Genomic DNA, 24,837 nt, shown 5'->3' on the forward strand with positions numbered 1-24,837 from the left:
GGTGCATTTACATCCCTTTGTCAGGAAATCCCAAACGTTTTTCTATTCAGTTTTTCACAAACATGAAAAAATAATCCAGGTTTACAGAAAGAACAGACTGGAGACAATGTCTTAAACCAACTCCAGATAAGCTGATGCCAAACTAATTAACTTCACAGCCTGTTGTCAGTGTGTACAGCTTATACTTTGTCACTGGAGAAGTTCATAGGAGAGGGAACGTTTAGAAATATAGAACCATGCCTCTCCCACTTCCTGCTGTGATAAACTTGTTAGTTACTCTCAGCTCCCCTTTGCAACTCAAAACACCCTCTTGTGCACCACACATATCTAACTTTGAGGAGCTTCAAGCAAACAAAATGTTTTCCTGTCTGTATGTAACATTTCTATATATTTAAGTGGGATAAACTGGCTGGCTGCATGCTGGTTCTGGGGAGTCGGATACAGATAGACACTTTGGGCTCCTTTAATCATCCATATCGCCTTAGCCGATTGATAGCCTAGGAGTCTATGCATTATCTGACATTTTAATTGTGCATCTCCAAGCAAATTACTAGCCCCATGCAAAGAGGAGCACTAACATTCCAGAAGTGGATGAGGTTAATAAGACACACACACACACACACACACACACCCCCAAATAGCATCAGCTAGCTCTTGGAATAATGCGGGCTTCGCCACCACACAGCTCTGCTGCTGCACTTCAGTCCTGACTGACAGACACACTCTCTGCAGTGTTCATTGTTCCATCTTTGGTGGCAAACATCAGTTATCAATTAACATGTTATCTTTTGATTCTGTTGGATACTCATAATAAAAGCAATTCTGCTTCCATTCCATACCACATTATCAGATGACAAAATCCTCCAGCCTCACTTGGGAAAGTGAGGACATTGTTTTGATACAGGGGGAACTACAAAACCAGAAGCTTTAAGAATATAAAGGTGACTGAACTTTATCCTCCAAACTATTGCACGGAAGCCCATGTGTTTACACCAACGTTTTCAAAACTATCCACTAATTTTATATGCCTTGATTTTTGGGTGCTCAGATTGGCCCGATTGTCAGAGGTGTTAAGCACACATTGCTAAAATGTAAGTTGCATCATGATTGCACCTTGAGCCCCCATCCAAGATTAGGGCTCTCTTATGCTAGGCACTGGATACAAACGTAACAGGAGACAACTCCTGCCCCGAAACATTTCTAGTCTAAACAGCCAAGCCAGACAGTTCCTATTCATTTCAACAGGAGTTGCAGGTGCTTAGCACTTCTTGGGCCTGACCTTCCAGTTCCAAATTGCACACTCAAAATCTGAGGGATGCAAAATTAAAAGCCATCTTTGAAAACTTGAGACCTACATGTTTCAGACACCATAGCGCAAGTCAGGCAGAGCAATGTTTCCCCAACTCCAGGTGCATGTCCCGGAACTGGTACTTCAGGCTTTTTTAATGGAGCTTCACAATAAACCTCTCTCTGTATGCTTTAATCCAGGATGGCATTTGGGCTGCTCTGATGACATGAACACCTGGGTTTGGAGCAGTTTAAGTTCTATGCTAGGTTAGTTTACCTCCAGTGGAATGGCAGGCAGGGGACAGGTACAGCCATGCTCTTAATCTGGTGAACTGCTACAGTTGCACTAAAAGTTGGGCACACATTTCTTGCTAGTAGGAGTAGCTCAGACATTTACAATGTAGGAGGAAAGCATCAAATGTAGCAGCTTCATTTTCAATCTCATGAAAACTACGGAGGGCAGGTACCACAGCACAGCATAACACAGCAGTTAACGGCAATTTCAGATTGTGGATTAGAGCCACAACTGTCCTGGAGATGCAGGTCACAATTTGTGCAGGTGCAGGCTATGAGGCACAAGTGCTACAGTAATGGGAGAAGCAGTTCTTTTCTTGCCCACCTGCTGCAGTTCTCCTGCCATTCTCCATCCAAACTGGTAAGTGGGAGAAGAGGGGAAATTTTACTAGATTATGCACACCCATAGCCCAAACCCAAAGCTTTTCTTCCTCTTGGGAAAGCTTGGAGCCTCTTTGGCTTCCAAAGCCCATCCTGAGGGTGCAGAGCAGAAAGCTTGTTATTCTAGCAGTGATGCTGAACCAGAGAGGGATCCATCAGCCTCCAGATAGTTCCTGGCGCTGAGTGTGGTATAAAATTTATGAATTACCTTTTCCTGGGCTCAAAACCTTTTCTGTTATCCCTTTTATACTGCGGTTTCTAAACTGCAACCTGTGACCGTTCTTCCTTCTTCTTTTCAAAATGTATAGATTGTATACAATCTATGTCCTCCACCCTCCCATCCTCCCCCTGTGCCACAGCATGCAGCAGCTGCAGTGTTCGGGACAGCTCCAGCAATCAAGAATAGTCCAAGTAGTGGGGAAAAAAACATAGAACAGGCTTTTTCCCCCATTGATTCACATGGAATGTTATTTTGGATCTTCAGTGCTTTCCTTAAGAGGTCATAGGAACTTATCCATTAAGAACATTGTCTGGGGGTTGGAGCAGGGGACTGGACTCAGGATTCCCGAGGCCTATCTCCAGCTATGCCACTAAGGTTTTGTTTACATTGCAAATTCAGCCACTTTGCATTATCCCCCCACCACCACTGTTTTATGACAGTTTTTAATTTATGACATTGTTAATGGAATGGGCTTCCAGCCTTCAGGCTCATCACACAATTTCTGTGGCAGGATGTCATCCCCGAGCAAACTCCCTTAGGGCATCGGGTGGTCCTGCAGACACCCTGTTTTAAGTTCCTTTCTGGTTCTCCAGTAAGTTAGTCACAGCCCAGAATTCTTAGAGTAACATTCCCCTTCCTGGGGTCTAATGTATTCAGTTTTTTTATATAGTCTTCTTTGGCCCTTCAGCCCCAAACCCTTCCCTCTTGTGGCGTCCAATTCACCCTTGTTCCAGGGCTTCAGTTTCCTGCTTCCCCTCCAGTTTTCTCTGAGCCAGGGAGCTCTGCCAGTGCCGCTGCAGCCTGTGGCCTCTCTAGAGTCTGTCTCCCAGCTCTCCGCCTGCCCTGATCACTGGACTCACAACTGTTCCCCTTGGTTGAGAGACTCCACAGCCCTCCTTCATGGGGCTGTGCCATGATTCAGGCAGGCTTCCCCTGCTCACTAGTACCTGGGTTCCCACCTTGGTCCATGGAGCTTCCCTTGGTCCTTGGATTCACACACTTCTTCCCCTTGGTTCCAGGGCCCCACACCCTCCTTCTGAGGGATGGGCTGTAATTCAGGCAGGCTTCTGTAGCCCACCAATCACTCTTCTAGTTCTGGGTTCCCACCCCAGGGACGCTTCCTTTGTACACAATGCTCCCCTGAAATTCTCTTCCAGCTATCTGCCTTCTCTCCTCTTGGCAATCACCTAACAGCTGGTTTTTTTTATCATGGTCAGGAGGTAGCTACCTGATAAACATCTCCTCCCCACCCCCCAGTTCCTGGCTTTTCTGTTGCTCTGTGGAATACCTGTTGTCTTAAAAGGGTCATACGATGGAACAGGGGTTGGCTGTTCCCAGTCCCCACCACTCCTTAAAAGGGGGCAGAGCACCCTATTACAAATTTCTTAACATGACTATGGTGTGATTTGGTCCCAACTGCACAGGCAAAAAAATCCAACTGCATTAGAGCACGTTTGTGCCCTAAAACACTTGTAATTATAGGGCAGATGAGACGTGACCATGGGCTAGACATACACATCCTAACTTCCCTGGGTATGTCTACAATGCAGCTGGAATTAAGCCTTCTGGCCTGGGCAGACAGACTCATACTAGCTTTGCTCGAACTTGCGCATTAAATACAGCAGTGTGGACAGCGGGGCCTGGGCTCAGGCTAGCTACCCCAGTCCAAGTCTGCACCCAAGGTTCAAGGGTGGAGGGCTAGCTTGTGCTGCAATGGCCACGCTCCCAGCTGCAGTGCAGACATAATCTCTGTGTCCAAGTTTAGTCTTTTGTGATATGGGGATTATACTTGTGTCACACCTGGTGTGACGTTCACTTAGGGTTTACAAAGCACTTTGAGATTGAATCTTGCACTGTCAAAGCCCCAAAGCACTGCCTTTATTAAAAGGTTCACACCCACACACTCAAATCCTCATGCTTTTGAAACAATGTTCACTGTGGATAGGAGTTTCCCTCTTCCAAGGAAACCGGTGCAAGCCAGTCTGCATGTCAGCGCCAGACACATATTAAAAGGACCATGGAGATCCTGTAGTAACTGACGTTATGCTGTGCCCGGTAATCACAGCACAAGGAGGCTGACAATTATGCTTAAGATGAAATGTAGACCTGCAGACCATATGTTTTCATTCAACAGCCCTAGCTTCTCCTGGACAGAATTACTTCAAGTTGCTAGAGGAGTGCAAATTATTATCACTCCTTTCCCCTTTAGTCTGCACAGTAAAGGTCTGACTGCTAAGTTAGAGTGGCTTCTGAATGAAGATTTAAAGTCCTTGGAACAAAATGTATGCACGGAAATAATGCATGCTATCATTCCTCTGAGGTCACTGAGAAGACAAACACGACAGTGGTTTTTGTGATGTGCACATCTCCATACGAAGGACCAGGATCAACTATAAAAGGGCAACCTCCTTTCCTCCGTTTATGCCCTCTTCCCCAGCAGCCAGGCATGCCCATTTCAATGCCTGTCATCCAAGAGGATGCTCTGATGCGTGTCAAAGGTCAGCAAGGCTCATTGAGACCACCTCTCTGCCTGTCTCTCTGGTGTAATGGCACGGAGCTTGTTCTTAGATTCCAAGGCCAGAAGGAACCACTGATCAGCTAGTCGACTCTCCTGTCTAGCACAGGCCACAGAACTTCCCCCCAAAAATTCCTAGAGCAGATCTTTTAGAAAAACATCCAATCTTGATTTAAAAATTGCCAATGATGAAGAATCCACCACAACCCTTGGTCAATTGTTCCAATGGTTAATTACCCTCACTGTTAAAAAATGATCTCTTATCTCCAGTCTGAATTAGTCTAGTTTCATCTTCCAGCTATTGGATCATGTCATACCTTTCTCTGCTAGACTGCCAAGCCTATTAAATATTTGTTCCCCATGGTAGGTACTTATAGACTCATCTAGTCACCCCTTAGCTCTCTTTGGTAAGATAAATAGACTCAGTCTATCCTATAAGGCAGTTTTTCTAATCCTTTAATATTCTCATGGCTCTTCTCTGAACCCGCTCCAATCTATCAATATCCTTTTTGAACGGTGGACACCAGAACTGGACATGGCATTTCAGCAGCAGTCCCAAACATGGAGGTAAAATAACTTTTTCACTCCTACTCAACATTCCCATTCATGCATCCAATGATTGCATTAGCCCCTTTGACCACAGCATTGCACTGGGAGCTCCTCTTCAGCTGATTAGCAACCAGGATCCCCAAATCTTCTTCAGCCTCGCTGCTTCCCAGGATAAAGTTCCCCATCCTGTAAGTATGGCCTACTTTCTCTGTTCTTAGATGTAGACATATATTAAACCATATATTGTTAGCTTGGGCCCAGCTTACCGAGCAGTCCAGATCACTCTGTACCAGTGACCTGTCCTTTTCATTGTTTACACTCCCCCAATTTGTGGGTTATCTGCAAACTTTATCAGCCATGATTTGTGTTTTCTTCCAGGTCATTGATAAAATTGTTAAATATCACAGAGCCAAGAACCACTTCCTGTGGGAACCCACTAGAAACACACCCTCTTGATGCTGATTCCCCATGTACAATTACATTTTGAGACAGGTCTGCTAGCCAGCTTTTCGTCCAGCTAAGCAGTGCTATGTTAATTTTATGTTGTTTTAAGGTGGTTTTTTTAATTGGCCTGATCCTTTCGCTCAAGATGTTGAGGCCCAGGCACTAAAGACCGGAAAGCGGAGCAGGGCTAGTTTTACCTCTGTAATGAAGCTTTCATAGTTGGCATTGCCAGCTCAGGGACAGGGATGAGAGAGTTCCCCCAATGGAGCATCAGACCTAAATGATGGACATTTGTTATAATCACTGGGGGGCTGGAGAGGGGAGAGCGCTTGCTTTCTGGGCTACTCCTGGATTGAAGGGTAAGTCCAAGTGGAATACAGCCACTTATGGAGCTCTGTTGCTAGTCCTTTGGAGAATGTCACAAGGGAGTCTCTATACAAGGGGGCCTTCTGGGATATAGTAACATTAAAGATCAGCTGATTCCTCATGAAAAAAACCTTCCATAAATGTTTAGCCTGGAAACACTTGAGTTCCTATCCTGTACAGAATCTATAAAGGAAGTGCGGTCTAGCAGTTAGAGCCAGCAACCAGGAATCAGATTCAGTTTGTTTCAAGTTTTCTAAAGCACTTCAGTGACTTAAGGAGCCTAAGGCCCAGATCCTCAAAAGATATTTAAGTGCCTGTAAAAGAGTGACTCACCAGCTGACGAGACCCATCATGCTTAGGCGCGGTATTACAGGACATTCCCTTCAGTCACTGCCTTCTGATGGCCATTCAGGCCCTGTAGTAGTCTGGTTCTTTTAGTGATTCAGCCCTTCAGACCAGACACGTATAGTCAGTGAGATCAGTGTCCCAAATAAACAGTGTCCTCCACAATACTAATCACCAGTACAGCATCTTCCACCACTCCTGGGCTCATCTTCAACCCCACTCTTCTTTCAGCATAGTTGGTTCCAAGGCTTCTCCCCAGCAAACCTCAAATCACCCCAAACAACTAAAGCCATTATGGGCTCGAGCTTTCAGTCCTTCTGGATTCTCCCCAGCTCTCTTTTCCTCTTCCAGAACACTGGCCCTCAGGATTAGCTCCCTGGAGCCCTACCCCTATTTCAGGGCCCATCACAGAACCAGCCCCACTCTTGGAGCTTCCTTACGGTTCCTTTTACAGCAACAGCGGCCAGGAACCTAAACAACTTCTCTCCTGGGTCTCTTCCTATCACTCTAAGCTCACTCCTTATGAAGAAGATCCAGTTCCTCCCCAGCTGGGTCTGGTAACTATTTGTGCCTACCACATCCTCCAGGTGCAATCAAGTAAGCTAACTGAGCTCTGAAACTTCAGCTAACCTTTTGTTAACCAGTGTGGGGTTTATACACCCATCAGTGCCTACCTCCCTTTGGTTTCAATGAGACTTGGGTGCCTAAATAGCTTTGAAAATGTTTGAAAATGGGACTTTGACTTAAAAGCCTCTTAGATACTTGAAAATTTTACTCAGACTGTCTGCAACCTCATTTTATCCAATCAGCAAAATGGGTATATACTGCCTTCACACTGGCAGGTAAGGAGTCATTCCTTAATGTTCATGAAATGCTCAGAAGTCGCTGGATGGAAGGCATTGGAGAATTGCCCAGGATTATTATTTCCTTCTCATATGCGTTAGACATTTGCATGAAAAGGCGATCTTTGTTTCTCTGCCTTTGCCATTTTTCTCCATTTTTCCTGTTTCTATGTGTATCTGTGATCCCTTAAGGAGTTTCTTCTCCACCAACCCTTATTCCTGACATATATCCTACCCATATATTGTATGTAACTTCCATTACTGCCTGCAGAAGGTATGTATGTCCATGGAAGGTGGATGAAAGTAATCCCACTCTGATGTTTGGAAATTGCACAGAGCAGAACAGCTTGTAGGAATATTCCCTGTAAATCCCTTGTCATTCAAGCTCCTTCCCCAGGGCACCTGTAAGGCTCTGGGCAGGGCCGCAGCACTCAACCAGGCTGCTGCTCTGTGATGGTCATTTGGTTTTCTCACTCCAGTTCCAGTTCCCTCTGGCTGGGCCCCCCGTAGTCCACCCCTTCCAGGAACGTCAATGAACAGAAAAAGGAGAAATCAACACAAATGAACTATCCCGAAGTTGCATTAGGACTCTCCCTCCTCCAACAGTCTATGGCTGTAAATTGAACCACATAAGTCCACTCAAAGTGAGTCAGGGTGGGTTGGTTGGTCAGGCAGGCCCGCCCACCTGCCTGCAAGGAGGGAGGGAGCATAAAGCACTGGTGAATCACAGAGTAACTACCTTCAGCCAGCCTTCTCTTCAGCTGCTGAAGACCTGCTCTCCTTCCTTATCTGCTAGCAACAAAGCTGGGTTTCTCCCTCTTAATCTCTTCTCTCCAAGTCTGACATCACTCACAGGTGTGATGGGGCAGGGCTACCTGAGATCACATTAGCTTGTTAACTCCTTGTTGCCCAGTGTGGCGTTTGTATACCCCAATACACACACCTTCTATCCCCAGGAACCTACTGTATTTGAGACAATGAGCTAAACAGCCTAGCTTCTCCAGCTTTTATAGACAAACCCATTTAATCCATATGCACTTGCACTCCCCTCCTTTGTTGGGATTAAAACAAAAACAGATGCAGACGACAAATCACCAGTAGGTACCAGACAGAGAATGAACAGAATAAGAGATTAGGCTGCCAGACAACAAGGCAAAAGAAATCCAACCCAAGGGTTTCTTCTGAGGGCACCATTAACCACAGGAGTGGATCTGGGTACTGTGTAATGCTGCTAGAACCACAGGAAAGAATTCTCTTCCAGTTCACTGTCACTTATTCACCTTCCTAACTAAGGCAGAGATGAGTCTACCCTGATACTCCCTCTGTTCCCATGCAACTCTGGCTTTTCTTTTAGGCCTCAGTGTGAATATACTGAAGCTGAATTTTCCTGCTTTACCTTCCATGAGTCCCATCCAGAGAGGTTACTGCCCAAAGGGGCAGTCACGTACTTGGCGATGCTGTGGCAGGCTGGGTCAGGGAAGATCATTTTGAAACAGTTTTATAAGGATACAGAGGTGCTTTAAGCTGTAAGGCAGATGTGCTGAGTCTAAACAAAACGTGCTATAGTAGCTCATCAAGCTTTAAAGTCAGACTTTAAGCAGTGCTGGCGGGTGTCTAAACACAAGAAGATAAAATGACTGTTAATAACAATAGTTCAAATCCCGAAGACTTAACTCCGTTCTTACTTCAGTGGGAGTGTGGGTGGAGTAAGGGTTTCAGGCTAATCCACAACACCTTTCCCACTGAAGGATCCCAAAGTACGTTACAGACCAGGTCCCAGATACATCCAACACCGGAGAGGCATGGATCGCTCACCCGCACTGGAATGCAGCCACTTTTTTTTGAAACATGGCAGCCACCACAGCCCAGTTTTCAGGAGGGAACGCGGTGAAGACTAACCCTGGCTACACCTGAAGGATAGAATTCTTACCCAGAGCAAGTTATGGGGATCTCAGCTACAAGGAAATCATCTCTGAACTCACAGCCCCAGGGTTCCCTGGGAGAGTCCAGGGTCTGCCACCGGTTTCCCGGGTGTAAATCCAGTGAGTCCAGTGGAGCTGCTCTGGTTTTACACCGCTGTAAAAGCAAAATGTGGCCCCTTTCATGTTGGGATATTTCCCAGTTGCACCGGTCACAACCAACTCTCAGTGGTGCAAAAGGAAGAAGGTTTCCAAAGTCGATACTCCTTGGGGGGAGATGGGCGTGGAAGGAGAGGCCAGCTGCCTCTGCCATGGGTGCGTAGCAATATCAAAGCATCAGGAGCATGACAGGATATTTAAGCCCAAAGCACCCCCTCTCCTGGCTGTGTATTGATGGCACGGTTACGCTGAGCAGCCAGCAACACCTCCAGCTTCACTTTTTGATTAATGTTCTTCCAAACTTTCCTTGGCTCCCCGCGCTCCCACTTCCTGTCACACTTCTCATTACGGATGTATCTTTGCATCAAGGAAAGCGGGAGGAAAAATTGTTCTTTCAGGGTGACAGCTGAGCGAGGGCTATATTATTAAAGGTACCAATCATAGGTGCCGAGCTATCATCGCACGATGAATGCACTTGTCAGGAGACCGAGGCAGCCGGGGGAGAGAGGGAGGGAGGTGGCGGGACAGCAGCACTCGCTTTCTCTCTCTTTTTTTCCCCCTCACCCCCGCTCTCTCTCTTTCTCTCTCTCTCTCCTTTAATGTTGGCCACCTCTGCTAGCCTGAACTTGGACCTTCAGCGGCGACAATTTCTCTGGCCTCGACAGCACGATTAATTTCTCCTGCCCTCCGCAGGGCCTCAGAGTGCTATGCAAGTCCAGCTGGCCTGCTGCTGATAAGATGTACCTTTTGATTTGTTTTGTCTTTGATTGCCTTTTCTGTCACCTACAATGGCTGGCCGCCTAGAGACCTCCACATTGCCTGACTGACGGATCTATTTATCTATAGGCTGCTCCCCAGCTTCTCCTCCCCCCCGCCACCTCCGCCTCCTCCTTCCCACCCCCACCCCCCGCTTTTGCAACCCACCACCTTGTACCACTGAAGTTCCAGCCTAATAGAAGCCGTGAAGGCTCATCCACCATAAAATACATCTGCCATCCTCCTTCTCTCCAAGATAAAAGCCTGTCAGTGTTACTTTCCAATTCCAGGCAGCTTGATTAATGGTGAAAAGCCACTGCGAGATCGACTTCTGGTTTTTACAAGCGCTGTCAGCCGGCCCAGGGTTATGCGAAACACACACTCGTACAAAACAAAACAAAATGAGAAAAGGTTGGGTGGGGAGGAGGGAAGGAGAGGGGAAAGTATAACCAAATCATATTAGGCTCAAGACTAAATAAAATAGGAACCTGGACCCATCAAACTGCTGTCACCCGGGTGCAGAAATACGTACAGCGGCTCATTGTACCAAGGCAAATTATGGCAATAATAAATCATTGTTGAAGGAAGATGGTTGATAATTTCTTTTCTATTTTTTTTTTTTTTTGGATGGTGGCATTCAATAGGGGCACTGGGACACCTGCCACTGGGCTCGGAGCAAGAGCTGGAGCAGGTTATTAGTCTGTCATTCACACCACCACCACCCTGTAGGAATCACAGGGAGTAGGACTAGAATAAAAAAATCTGGAAAGAGAGACATTCAAAATTATTTAATTAAATAGTGAAAGCGTTCTGAACACAAAAAGAAGCCGACGGAGAGAATCTCAGCATCGTTTTCCATATTTGTTTTTAATTAACAATGTTTTATAGTCATATAGCATCTTCCTTTGCAGTATTGCTTCATAGACACAGGGATTACATCACCTGCCACTGAAATGTAGCAGCGTTTGGAGCGGAATGTAGCAACTGTTTAAAAGGGCACAGCAATCGTAGAATCAGAAGATTAGGGATGGAAGGGACCTCACGAGGTCATCTAGGCCAACCCCTGCTCAAAGCGGGACCAACCCTAACTAAATCATCCCAGCCAGGGCTTTATCAAGCCAGGCCTTAAAACCTCTAAGGACTGAGATTCCACCACCTCCCTAGGTAACCCAGTAAAGAAAGCGATAGCCACCTGAAACCACAGGAGGATTTAGAGAGGAAGAATGAAATTATCTAGACTGAAATTTCACCAGGACATCCATGCTCTTATGACCCACGCTATTACAACAAATGACATAGGGGCCTGGTTTTGTATCTTAGGTGAAAGATGGCACCTCCAGCAATACAGCACCATTACCAACATGCTGGGGCATTGCTTCATTTCTGACTCCGAGGGAAGAGCGTGACCCACTAAATCACTTACTGAGGCACTGAGAGGTTTGTTGGAAGTCTCCTCTCTCAGTGCTGATGAAGCCCAACCCTGCTTAACTTGAGGTCTGACTGCATCACACTGAAAAGTGGAATGACTGAAAGACCCCCACTCAGCAAAATAAAACCATCTCCCTTTTCCACACCTTTCATCCCTCCAGGGCTCAGCATTCAGAGAACTAAAAAGGCTTCTTCTAGGCCAGGAATAGTCAAATGCAGACTGAATAGCAACCAGATCTGACCAGTGGCTACTCTCTCCCAGTCTGCCTCTTAGTGTATGCTAAGAAGGTGGCACGTGACCAAGAGTCATCACTGAATTTGCTCCGCTGGTTGGATCATTAGCTTCCCTGGCTCGGGCTGGGTACTCATGGGGAGGGTGACGTGAACACTGACTCATGCCTCCACCCTTTCCCAGTAACCAGTGGGAGGAAAAAGCTGATCAATTGCAGATTGTCTTGCTGGTAACCGAGCGCAGTCTAGGGCAATTTCTGTGCATCTCTCAAGAATGATACAAGAACCAAAAAAATTAAGGGTGGTCCTCAGGAACCTAGCAAGTTGTCAGTTCAGCTCTCCGTGGTGTCCTGGTCAGGGACCACACAAATCTAGCTGCTGTAGTGGGCATAGCTCTGGAGACAGAATGCCACTGTCACGATGCTTTATGTTGTGTCTACTAGCTGGTGGCAAAATGCCAGAGCGGGCTTGTCCAAGAATTAGCCGACTCCCTCAACCTCGGGCTGGACTCAAGTCATGCATATCCCATGTTTTATCACAGCCAAGAAAGACCCAGATGGATCTCGTCTCATCCATAGATGACAGTTCTGCTTGGTGAACCCAAAGGAATCCTCCCTTGAGATGAGCTGGTTTCAGCTGAACCCCTCTTTGCAGATCTCACAGGCTTAGATTCTGCTGGCTCTCCCACCATGCGGCCCCACTGACTTCAGGAGAGTTGCCCAGGAGTAGCAAATGGCAGGATTTGCCCTGTAGAATAACTGAACACCTAACAGGCATGCCATGCCGCTTGGTGTCTCCGTTACTGAGGGCTGCCTGCTGCCACAAAGGAGCCCGGGGGGAGGGAGTGGACTCGCTGTTCTGGCAGGGATGTTGAGGTTCTCAAAACGGAAAGGTCATTGTAAGGCCCCATGCATCTAAAACCCAGGCCTGCGGAGCTGCCAGGCAGCAGCAGCAATACCCAGCCTGCACTCCACTGCCCAGGGGCTGTGGATACAGACAACGGGAAGTCTCACCTCAAGGAGTGGGACAGGCAGCAGCCTCATGGCTCCTGATGGTCTCCCCACCCTATATAAACCTAAGGGGCATTCCAGGAATGGCCCAAGCGACCGTGTGGATCTCCTGTAGCTGCCATGACCATTCCTGGCTTGATTTGGACTTCACCTCCTCACTCTGATCCTTGTTATTGACCCTGACTACAAACTCCTCTGTTATTCCCAGCCTCAGGTTTGCACCTCTTCTGACCCTTGGTCCCGACTGCCCTTGTTGAGATCCTCACGGTCATCACATCTCGCTCAGGCTGTTGTGCCCTGTGTGAGTAGCCTGTTGGCGAGCAGCAAGTCTTGCTCTTCAATATGGCTGAAAAGGAGATAAAGCAGAGAAGCCCTACGATGGGGAAACACAAAGTTGTTCTGGGCTTATGCATCCATTGCCTGGTGTTACCTCTTTCCTCACGTACCCTCACTTCATCACTGTGTGCTGCAGATATGGGGATGTGGAAGGAAAACCTGAAGGGCTGGGGAAGAAGGTGGGTGGAAGGAGAGACAGAGAGAACAGTGAATGGAAGTTGTAGGGGGTAGTGTAAGGGAATGAAGGTAGTAAATGGGAAGGGAGAGATGGGGATGGGGAAGGAGAGGTTGAAGGAACACTCAGCTGGAAGGAGAGAATCCAGGAAAGGGGAGAGCAGGAGAAAGAAAATCCAAGGAACACAGAAAGAGGGAGAAGAGGGACTAGAAGTAGGGAAGAAAGGGGAAAAAAGCAAAGGGCAGTAATAACAGTGTATTAGACATGACAGCACAAAAGAGCCAGCAACTAGTCTGGAGAGAAAACGGAACAGGAATATTTTAAACATGCTGGAATATTATAGGACATCCCAGAGGGGAAGAAACACACGGGGTGAAGGAAGGAAGAGATGGGATGGAGAAGCGGGCAAGAGAAGGAACAACACCCCCAAGGAAGACACAGCTGGTTTCGCTGACAACATTCTTTCTTAGAAAGTTCGATGCAGTGCAGTGTCTGACTAGGAGGCAAATCAACGGAGCGAGCAGACAGAGGCTGCACTTCGTAGAGCTGGGGGCTAGATCTACATTCATTATACAGCGCTTCATACACGCACGCTTCCCAAACCATTCTGCAAACGTGCACTTAGGGCCTCAATCCCTGCAGCCTCTGCTATCATTTTACAGTTGGCTTCCGCTGCTTTGTGTCCTGCAAGAATCCTAACTGGTGAAAACACTGTAAAAGTTATTCTGAATTTCCTTTTATATTCACGGCTGTGACATCAGAGTCGCATAATCCAGCCTGCTGGGATACGGGACTCTCTCTCTAGCTGGCAACGGGGAGGAGAGGTTGTCTCTCCAATCTGTAAATTGTGCGTTACAGACAGAAACCTTGGCATAATGTTCCCATTGTCAGAGAACTCCTTGATCTTCCTGATTCGCATACCAACGATGAGAGAGTCTCAGCAATAGCCGTCAAACTGGGACCATGCTGTACCCTGAGCCTGCACAGATGTAAAGGACCATAAATGAGAAATGACAGAGGAGGCCAGTGGAGCAAGGGAGAACAGAGACAAGAGGAAAGAGTCAGAGGGGCAACAAAAGGGAGCAGGGCAAAGCCAGCACTGCATGTGTTCCCTGTGCAGAGGAAATAATCAGAGTAGGCCTCCTCTGGAGCTGGAGCACAAGACAATTTTTCATCGGGGTAAAATTAATGAATTCCACACCTAAGGGGTGGATGAGAGCAGCTTGGGAACACCAGCCCCGTCCAAAGTCTGCAGAGATCACAGAGGGACAAGAGCCCCAAGCCCTTCTTCCTTTCTCCAGTCCCACACACTAGACGCTAGACATGGAGCAAAGTAGCAAAACCTGGATCCAGATTTCACATCCTCTCTGAAGCTCAGGGTTGCCTGGATCCAGAACATTGGTTTGGTCCCATCTAAAGTAACTACGATTCACATCTTCCCAACTTCAGCCTGAAATACTCTCCTGAAGGTTTTTAACTTTCTTGGGTCTGTGTAGCCAGAGCGCCTATCTCCAGGTGGAGAAGGGAAGCATTTCACTTGTAGTATTAGTGCTGAGCTCAGAACCCAGCTGAACCTCACACCTGGCCACCTCCAACTCCCGGGTGTGTCTGTGATGTAATTACCCTTGCAGAGTTGGAATGTAGCACACAACCAGAGCCAGCAGACTCTTCTCTGCACAACTAAAAGACAGGCAAATTCCTCCCCAGATAAGCTACGTATTTGATGCAGACAGCTTGCAGTATAAGGCCTCAGATGTTTCTTTCAGTGGTTTCAATCAGACTAGGAGCAGGCCTGCACCACATTCACACAAAGGAAAGAAAAAGGTGACGCTGATGTTTCACCACATATCTACACATGCTCCTATAGTAAGGATTCTGTTTAGCGCTGTTCATTCCCGGGTGAGTCTAATGCAATGAAGCTGCTTTGCAGTGTCACTGGAACCACATATTTACTGTCCGGAGGATTAGAAATAGAAACAATAATACACCCATGACCAATGGCGCTTTTCTCTAATCCCTTATCAACAGCAATATCATCCACCCCATCAACATCAACCATCCGCAACATTTTAGTCAGTATCATTGTAACCTGCAGGGCCAAATGCTGCCCACAGAACAGCTCTCTAGAAACCGAGGAATGCCTAAATTCTGAGTCGTGGGCAGCTCATTGCCACTCTCACTGTGCCATTGTCAGCACCTGGGGTCCTTTCCTTCTCCATCCCAAATGCCGAGGGATTCTTAGAACTGTATGTTGTATCCCAGACCACTGGGAGTGACATGCTAAGGCTCAGTATTAATGTAAAGAACTATAGAAGCAGCTTTATTGAATGTGTCCACTCTGTCTGGCCATCTAACTTGTACTAACTTGGATGTCAAGGTGTTAGGCACCTGAGATTAGAAAGAAAGATTACTAAATATTCCAACCGGGTCCTGTCCTGCTGGGTAGATTTTTCAGGGGCTGTATTTATTTTGCTCAGTCCAGAGTAGCTCTTTCCAGGAACATCGAGAACTTTCTCACCTCCTCCCAACTCCCTCTGCCCTCCAAATCTTGTCGTTTTAGTTTTAGAAACTCCCCCCCAGTCTGCCTCATGTCTAAAACCACTGAGGAAGGTTTGTCAAGGAAGCAATTTTATAAAAGACAGGATTTTTGAGGGGCAGGGAGGGGGGAAACAATTCCAGGCACCTCCCAGAGGGTTTCAGACCTGCATGTGACAGAGCAAAAACAAAGAATTAACTCTGTCAATCGCTCTGTCATTGTGTGGGGGTGGGGAGGACGGCATGTCAGGCTAGTTGCAGAGCGCCTCTCTCTCCCAGGACTCATCGACTAAGGGATGAAGCTGCTGGTGCTTTCCAATGCGCATTGTACTCTCCATTTTGTACGGGTGCAGAGGTCTGATGTGTGATGAAGAAAGGCCAGCTCTGCCTTCCATTGATCACCTGTCAGGGAATTCATCTTCACTCCCTAAATCCCCTGGGACCTTCCAGCCAGTTCAGGACAAGTTTGGCAGGAGGCTTCCGCGCCTGCCAAACCATTTACAAGAGACAGGCGGAGCAGCCGTGCTGTCAGAACTGCACTTTATGGTGGCAATAACAACTCTGCTGGGGAACGGAATGTACCGCATCTCTCCAGAGCAAAGGCGTCCTGCCTCCAACAGGGCTGAGGCTGGAGGACATCGCACAAGGTCAGCATGTGAAGCACTGACCTTGAGGAGCCTGCAGAAAAGCTCTGGCCACACAGGTGATCCCTGACAGATAGGAGTGAGGTTTGTCTTAAGTACAACCTACCGCATGTCCCGGTCCTCACATTTAACCCTTCACAAATGTAGGCCTAGTTATCTTAGAGACTGCCCTTTCCTCGGCAACAGCTCTGTTCACTGGAGACACTAGAGCCAGCAAAGGCCCAGGGAGGAGGGGGATTTGGGCATCACATTTAGGGTAGTCTCAGTGGAAGGATATCATCAGTGGAACCACTGACTCCATCTGAGCCGTCTTCGGGGCACAATACAAGACCCAACTTTCCCCACAAACCTGCCCAACAACTAAAATTCTAGGTCTTCTCTCATTGAAATGTTTCAGCATAGACCTATTGCTATAAGAGTTGATGTGAAAGCCCAAGATGAGGGACTGTTCTGGGTCTCTGTACACTCTGAGTAGAGAAATATTATTCTTTAAAATGAATCTAACACTATTCTTACTGTAATAATTTGGCAAAGTGACTGTACAGTAACTATACAAAGCAGAACTTTACTCTTTTGGCATGTGCATATTAGATTAGAATACATGCTCTGTTTTTAAATAGCAAACTCTAGACTAGCATAAGTATTTGACAGATCTTGTATTTGTCAGAATTACATACTCCATTTTTTCCACTTGGTTTTTGGATCATAAGTACTATAACTGGTCAATAAACACCTCCTTGCAAACTAAAAAAAAAACCAAAACAAAAAAACCCCCGAAGGCAGCAAATGGGCCCAGTGATGTGTTAAAAGGAGAAAACACAGAAAATCACTTGCCCCTTGAATAAGAGCATCTGAAATCAAAAGGAAGGTGGAAAGAAGACGTCTTTTATGGATATACTCTATCATTTTAATGTTGTCTCCGGCATCTAGATACCACAGGGATGGGTGCGTAAGACATTGGAGCGATCAGACTTGTGAAAGAGAGAAGGTTAGATCCTGTAGGATTACATAGATGCCCATCTTCCTTTAAATACCCATATTGCTGATCTGCTTACTAGTCTACATTAACATAACAAAGATGTATGTACTGTTGGCTTATGCAAACTGCTGCCCCTTGCCCTCTCCCCTTTGTTTCAGTCACTTGTTGCAACCTGTCTTAAATTAAAACTATAATTTTCAAAAGTTCCTAAGTGATTTAGGAGCCCAAGTCCCATTTTTCAAAGGCAATTTAAATACTTCGGAACTTACGTCTCATTGAAAATCAATGGGATTTAAGTGCCTAAGTCACTTTTGAAAATGGGATGTAGGCTCCTATGTGACTTAGGAGCTTTTGAAAATTTTATCCTAAGATTGTCAGCTCTTCAGGGCAGGATCTCATGTTTAGCACTGTGGGGCCTTTTGACACCGCTAAACACTGCTAAAAATATAACAACCGCATCGTTTCCAGCACTATGTTATTCAGCTTTCAGTAAAAGACCAACTTAAGAAAAGTGTCCGCTTAAGAAAATGCTCAGTGGAAGGAGGAATGGACTCCATTTGAGTCATTATAATACTACATTGCTCTTTACAGGTGTTTTTCCACAGTGCATGTTTCAGAGCACTTTATAACCACTCACGAGCAAAGCACCACATCCTGATTTGAGGAAGGTAAGCCATATCCCCACCTTACAAGCAGGCAGAGAGAGATTAAGTGACTTGTCTGCAAGCTATCACAGTGAGTCTGTGGCAAAGGTGGACCAGGACCTGGCATCCTGACTCCCAGGATCCCGCATTAGTCCCTAGAGAAAGCTGCCTCTGTTAACTCTGGGAATGCAAAACAAATGCCATTTCTGGCTCAGTATTTCCAGCATTAGACTGGGGAAGATTGCCAAAAGTACAAATGGGAGGCAGGCACCTAACTCCCATGGACATTCAGTGCCTCTCTGGGGGCCTTAGAAAATACCCCCTCAGATGTTTATATGGAAAGTTAATTGGTGTCCAATTTCCTGAGGTATCAAGTGATTTTCCCTCTACAAGGCATCACAGGCATGAGAGAGCAGATCCTCTCACCCCACTTCTGAGTCTAAAGACCTGGAGCTGTTAGAATCCCTGATGCATACACCATGGACATGCAGGGCTCAACCATGATAGAATGAATCCTCCAACCAAATCTATCCTACTTATATGGCCCTGTTAGCACAGTATCCAAGCACATCTTCGATGTATTTATCTTCACAACATCCTTGTGAGGTATTATCCCCATTTTACAATAAAAAAAACTGAGTTAGAGAGAGATTCAGTAACGCACCTGATGTCACACAGGAAGTGGCAGAGCACTGAAGTTTTGTCCCTCAAGTTCTAAGCTCACACCCTACCACAGAACCACCATTTCTCCTTATTAGAAAGCCCTTCTACTTCATTATACAAGGTGCCCACCCTAGCTGTCACCTACCACCCCACAACTGGATCCCATACAGGGTATCATCAAAGAACTACAACTCGTAGACAATGGGGACCCCATCCTGAAATGAATCTTTCCGGAACCCCTTCTTCTGGCCTTCAAACAACCTCCCAACCTCTCCAAGCACAACACCCCACAGACCAGGACAGACCAACTCAAACCGGCACCAGACCCTGCAAGAACAACAGATGCAAAACCTCCAGACATATCTCCAATGCTACAATGATCAACACCGCACCCAACACACTTTGGAAGTTCCCTGGGTCCTACACCTGCCTCTTAAACACCTGTGGTACCTCATCCAGTCCACGAAATGCCCCAATGACAACGATGTGGGTGAAACCAGACAAACACTATGCTCTTGAATGAACTTACACAGGAAAATGATAAAACACAAAAACAGCACATCACTTCTGGGTGAACACTTTTCACAAAGTGATCACTCTATATCTGACCTATCAGTCCTCATCCTCAAAGGAAACCTGCACAACACTATCAAAAGACAAGTCTGGGAACTTAAATTCATAAACTTTTCTAGACACTAAAAATCACGAACTGAATAGAAACACTGGATTTATGGCTTATTACAACAATCTGTAACCCACCAACACCCCCCCCCCCCACTGCTGCTTTCCCCTACTTCACCTTGAATAGCCCCTTGAAATACCTGTTAACTACTTATGCTAAACAATCTGTTCCACTTTGTATTTAGCTGTGACACACTGATTAAGCTTCCCAGACCTGAAGAAGAGCTCTGTGTAAGTTTGAAAGGGTGCCTCTCTCACCAACACAAGCTGGTCCAATAAAAGATATTACCTCCCCCACCTTCTCTCTCTAATATTGTGGGACCAACATAGTTACAACGACACTGCATTCTCCAGTGCTAGCAGGTCTATGAGGTCAAGAATGAAGGGTATCATCATTCCTTCAAGTCTGTTTGCACAGCCTTGTAACCAGTACCATGAATCTATCACCTTACTCCAGGCATAAGATGAGGATTTTTTTTTAATACAAATTATTTTTAAGAAACAAGAGGAGATTTTTTTCTCTTCTCTTTTAGTATATGTAAAGTGTTGACAACTCCCAGACACTCAGCGCTCTGATCGTCACCTACTGGACTCATTAAAAGGAAGCTCTCTTGCTGCTGCCGCAGACATTCTGCCTAGGTAAAAAACAAGGCAGGGGTGTGATCAGACAATCAGCCAACAAAAAGACTTGACTATGGTGAGGCACTGACAGCGCTCTTTACCCGCCCCGTTTGACTCTCTGACCCTCACCTTTGCTTCCAACAGGCCTGGGCTTACTGCAGAGGCAAGAAGTTTAGGGTTGAGGAGATAATATAGTTTATCACTTCATTAATTAGCTAGCTGATGTTTACATTTTCAAACTAATGTACCAAGTGTTTTGTCTGGTGCATCGTTCAGCTGCACAACAAAAACTCCTTCAGACAATCAAGCTGCACTGATAGACATGTGAGAGATGGTCAGAACTTGCATAGTAAAAGCTAGAGATAGAACCAAAAATTAGAGGGAAGGATCTGCATTTCTTCAAAGACGGTATTTGAATCTGGGATTTTGGCTTGGCCTGTTATTGAGGTAGGAGCAAGGGAGTTGAAATGTGGAGCTGGACTCCCAAGTCTGTATCCACACCTAAAACCTCCACTGAAAGGTAGTGCCAACAGATCAGCTGAGCTAAGTAGAGCAGCAATGTGGTATAGTGGGTCAGGCACCAGCTTAAGCGTCAGGATGCCTATGTTCTGTTCCCAGCTCTGCCCCTGACCTGGTGTGTGACCCTGAACAAGGCAGGTTGTTCTCTGAACCTTTGTTTCTCTTCCCACCCTTTGTCTGTCGTCTATTCAGATTGCAAGCTCTCTGGGGCAGAGACTGTCTGTGTAAGTACAACACCTAGTCCAATAAGGCCCCAGTCTAGGTTGGGGCTTCTAAGCACTCCCATGATATAAATAGAAGTGTGGGCATCCTTGGGGTTTGGACCCATTTTTAAGTGGACACAAACTCTGTGTAGAGCAGCTGAGGGACAGGTGATGATCTCTTGTGATGCAATGCTGTTCCGAATGTAGGTTCAACTCAAAAGAAATCTATTGCTGCAGCACAAGGCAGCTAACTACTACTGAGTCTACCTGTCTAAGCAATGGGGTAAACAGGAGGAAACTGTGGCTCTGACTAGCTCCCAGGGCTGGCGAGAATGAAGTGAATGATAGCTAGGGCTGCTCTGCCTTTATACCCTTGCAAGGGGGTGCAAAGGTGTATAGGGCAAATGTACAGACTTAACCAACACGGCTAGCTAATGACTCCAGCCTTGCGTGCATAAGGCTCATGCACCTACAGTGGAATCTGAGTGGACAAATGCTTGAAGAGCTGCCTTTTATTTATTAAAAAAGTGACAACTAACCCATGACCTAGTGCTGTCTGCACTGTCAGGTGGCAGACCTGGCTCAGGCAGGATCTCTTATTCCAGGGCCCAGCAAGGGCTGAGAATACAATAGAGGTAACAGATTTGTTCTCTGCAGGAGGCAGTGATCCCTCTCCATCCATTTACAGAGCTCATAGTAAAGTCCAGACTAGGTCTCTGCACCTGGGAGGATGATGAATGTAATATGGGGCCTGAGGTACAGGAGTGGCAAAAAAAAAAAGGGGGGGAAAATTAGGATGCCCCTGAGCTACATCAAGGAGTTGAATATTTCTCTCAATTCTTCACTCTGTATTTACTCCTCCTCCTCCATTCTCACAAACAGAATCAAGGGCCTGGACCCAGCTAGAAAAGTCCTATGTACACACTTGGTCTTCAAGAGAATGGGTTCCCTCCACAGGGTTAATTCTGCAACTTCTTCTCCATAGAATGTTCTTGATGAGCTTCAAGGTAAGACAACATAGCAATCTCCTTAGAAAGGAAAATTATTTATTATTTTAAATTATCACGTGTATGGACCCAAGTCTGGCTGTAAAAATGTAAGTATTTTAATATTTTTAAATTATTAAAAGCCATCCTCCTCCCCTCCCTTGTCTTTCTCTCGTATCTGCCCACTAAGCATCTCAGAGCTTCACACATTAAGAGTGAAATCCTGGCCCCGTATAAGTCAGCGGCAAGACACCATTGAATTGAATGGGGCTAGGATTTCACCTTACGTGATTAAATCTTTAGCACTCCTTCCTCTCTGTAAGGCTGGTATTACGCCCATTTTACAAATGGAGGACCGAGGCACCGAGAGGTGCATTGACTTGCCTCAGGTCACACAGTGAATTGCTATCAAAGCTAGATTGGAAACCAGGTCTCTTGTCTCCCAGAGCTATTGCTCTGGCCATAGTCTAGGGTGACCTGATGTTCTCATATTAGGGGCTTTGTCTTATATACACAACTATATATTCTCCTCCCCCTATCCCCCCACCCCCCCCAAAAAAAAGGTGTCTCGATTTTTCACGCTTGCTCTCTGTCACCCTACCATAGTCTATTCTACTCCCAAGTTACCAAAGAGAAGGAAGTCAGGCTCTGCCTGTCTGTTAACACAGGATAACTCCTGCTTGCTTTACTCATGGAACTGGCCCCAGTAAAGTCTCTGAGATTATTCACATAAGGCAAACAGAAGTTGGCTCACAGTTCTGTGACAAGCACTCACGTGCATAACTTAAGCTGAAGACAGCCACACCTGTAGGTAACTTCTGTTACTTAATTTTGGGTTTGTTTAAAATGAAAATTATTTACATTTCCCACATCCCAGGTCTATTTCTCCTCCCATACCAGTTGGACACCACTGACTTCTAGGGAATTACTCCTGTATTAAATGGAATTAGATGAGAGAAGAACCACAGTTCTGTAATAAAACTTCTAACACCACAGCAAAAGTCTTCAGCCTTTTACCTGCTGAAATGCTGAACATCATATTACTTTCTCAGACAATACCGGTAGATTTAACTTCCTGGTGGAGAAGCTGCTGTAACATGGCAGCTCCCAATGGGAAGCACCAGCATGATTTACAGTTAGGGATATATAAAAAACACACCCAGCTTTTCCTTTAAAATATTTTAAAAATTCAGCCTTTAACATTCAAACAAATGACCAAAGTTTTCCTTTAAACACAGAGGTTATAACAGCTGGGACTATCTCAAATCACCCTCTGTGTCTCTGGAGACTAAACACAAACTTCTTAGCCTGACTTCCGTTTCCCTGATCAGGGGAGAGTGGGGAAGCGCTTTAAAAAAAAGGAACACTACTTACTCATGATCACTTATTGCTACAGTCCCTTCCAGCAACAAATTAACTTTTTCTCTTGCCATAAGCTAAAAATGCTGTCTCCAATATGCACCACAGAAAGTAAAGAGCTTGTCCCCACCTCCTCGTCAGCTTGGTCCAAACAATCATCGAAGCACCCAGGCAGACATTACAAAAACAAATACAAGAGCTTGAAGCAGAATGAAAATGAAAAAGTTTATATTTTTCTCAACTGCAGGAAGTTGTCTAAGGCCAGGATCCATAATTAAACCATTACTGGCCTCATTATTTAAGGAGAAAAGGTTTATTACAAATTCTGGCCTGCTCCCACTAGCCTGGACTGCTCAAGAAATGGATGGCACTGAACAAATCAGAAGAAAGCTGAAGTATCTTAAGAAGTGGCTCTTCTTTACCCAGCCCAGAGGGAGATTCTGTCAGGAAAATCTGCATACTGTCTTCTTTATACGGCAGAAAGCATAGCTACCAGATCTATAAACCAATGAGTAGCTAAAGCCACAACAACATTAAAAAATGATGTTTCAAGTGTCAGATTGTTCCATTTTTTAAACTCTAGTACAGTCAGTTCAACAGGCCTGAGGCCCGGAAGAGGCTTCCTTACCTCTCCTATTCCCAAACACCGGTGTCCCATTTCTGACCATGAGCAACCGTTCCATGGTGACAAGGTGTGGCAATCTCTGCTCCCATGCAGTCCCTAGCCTCTCTCCAGTAACCACCAAGAGAGGTGCCAATTGCCATGGTTTGTCCTTTCCACCACATGCTGCCAACATGGCTTGGATGGTATCTAATAGCCAGAGGGTCAACAACAGACTGGCTCCCAGAACACAGTCCCGCTTTAGTTTATCAGTCTGTTCTCATGTTGTGAAACAGAAGCTTGAAGTCTTGCTAACTGATTAGGACCACGACATAGGATGTGTTTGGTTTTTCAGACGGTTCTTCTGCCTGCAATTTCATGTTACGGTGTCTTCTCAATTCCATAAAAATTGTCCCAATCCAGATGTCAATCTCCCATTGCATGGGAATATTCAGCAGATTAAGTGACACTGACAGCTGCAGCCTCCCTGGGATGCAGGTTGTGTGGCCCCAATGCTTTTGTAGATTGTAAGCACTAAAATTGGACTATAATTTTATGCATTTATACAGTTCCCTGCAGTGGGGCCTCAATCTTGATTCTAGAGGCTACGCCACTATATTTGATAATACTGCTCCCTAGATTTACCCTGTACCGCATATCAGCACGACACCCTGAACCAACAACAAAAACAAAAAAGAGAGGACTACCTCTGTGATGCAGGTTTAACTGCTTTCTGAACATCAAGGAACTAGTGCCCTGAACTGCAGTAGAACAGTACCCCCCAGTGGAAAGCTGCTGCTGTTACAATTTCAAGAGAATCCTTCAGGGATGTTTGGATCAACTGGAAGATCCTCTTTCATGGAACAAAAGAAGTTTCAACAAGCAGTCATTGTTTGAACACCTGCAGATGTCCCTGGACAGCTGGGAGGATGCCAGTGATGCTGATCCTTGCTGGCCAAAGTTCAAACTGTGACCATTTTAGGCAGGAAGCAGGCAAAAGCTAGAGTTTCATGTCAGAAATCTGGCAAAGGGAAAGGCAGAAACTACAAAGGTAGAGAGGCCAAGCGGAATACCAAATAAGAGTGCTTCAAAATCTCATTAGCTTTCCCCCATATCCTTGTATTCACTGCCACCTCTTTGTGAAG

General features: G+C 45.9%; 1 long non-coding RNA gene across 1 annotated transcript; it reads right to left on the minus strand.

Annotated features, from left to right (window-relative positions):
* Nucleotides 1–1,728: 1,728 nt before the first annotated feature.
* LOC137150516 (uncharacterized) lies at nt 1,729–6,439 on the minus strand. Its single transcript, XR_010918995.1, has 2 exons — nt 6,390–6,439; nt 1,729–1,939 (listed from the first exon to the last, which is right to left on the minus strand). It is a non-coding gene; the product is annotated as an uncharacterized lncRNA (long non-coding RNA).
* Nucleotides 6,440–24,837: the final 18,398 nt, after the last annotated feature.

The sequence above is a fragment of the Emydura macquarii genome, unplaced genomic scaffold (genome assembly GCF_026122565.2).
Source record: "Emydura macquarii macquarii isolate MOO-44397 ecotype Brisbane River unplaced genomic scaffold, CSIRO-AGI_Emac_v2 contig_968, whole genome shotgun sequence".
Taxonomy (NCBI): Eukaryota; Metazoa; Chordata; order Testudines; family Chelidae; genus Emydura; species Emydura macquarii.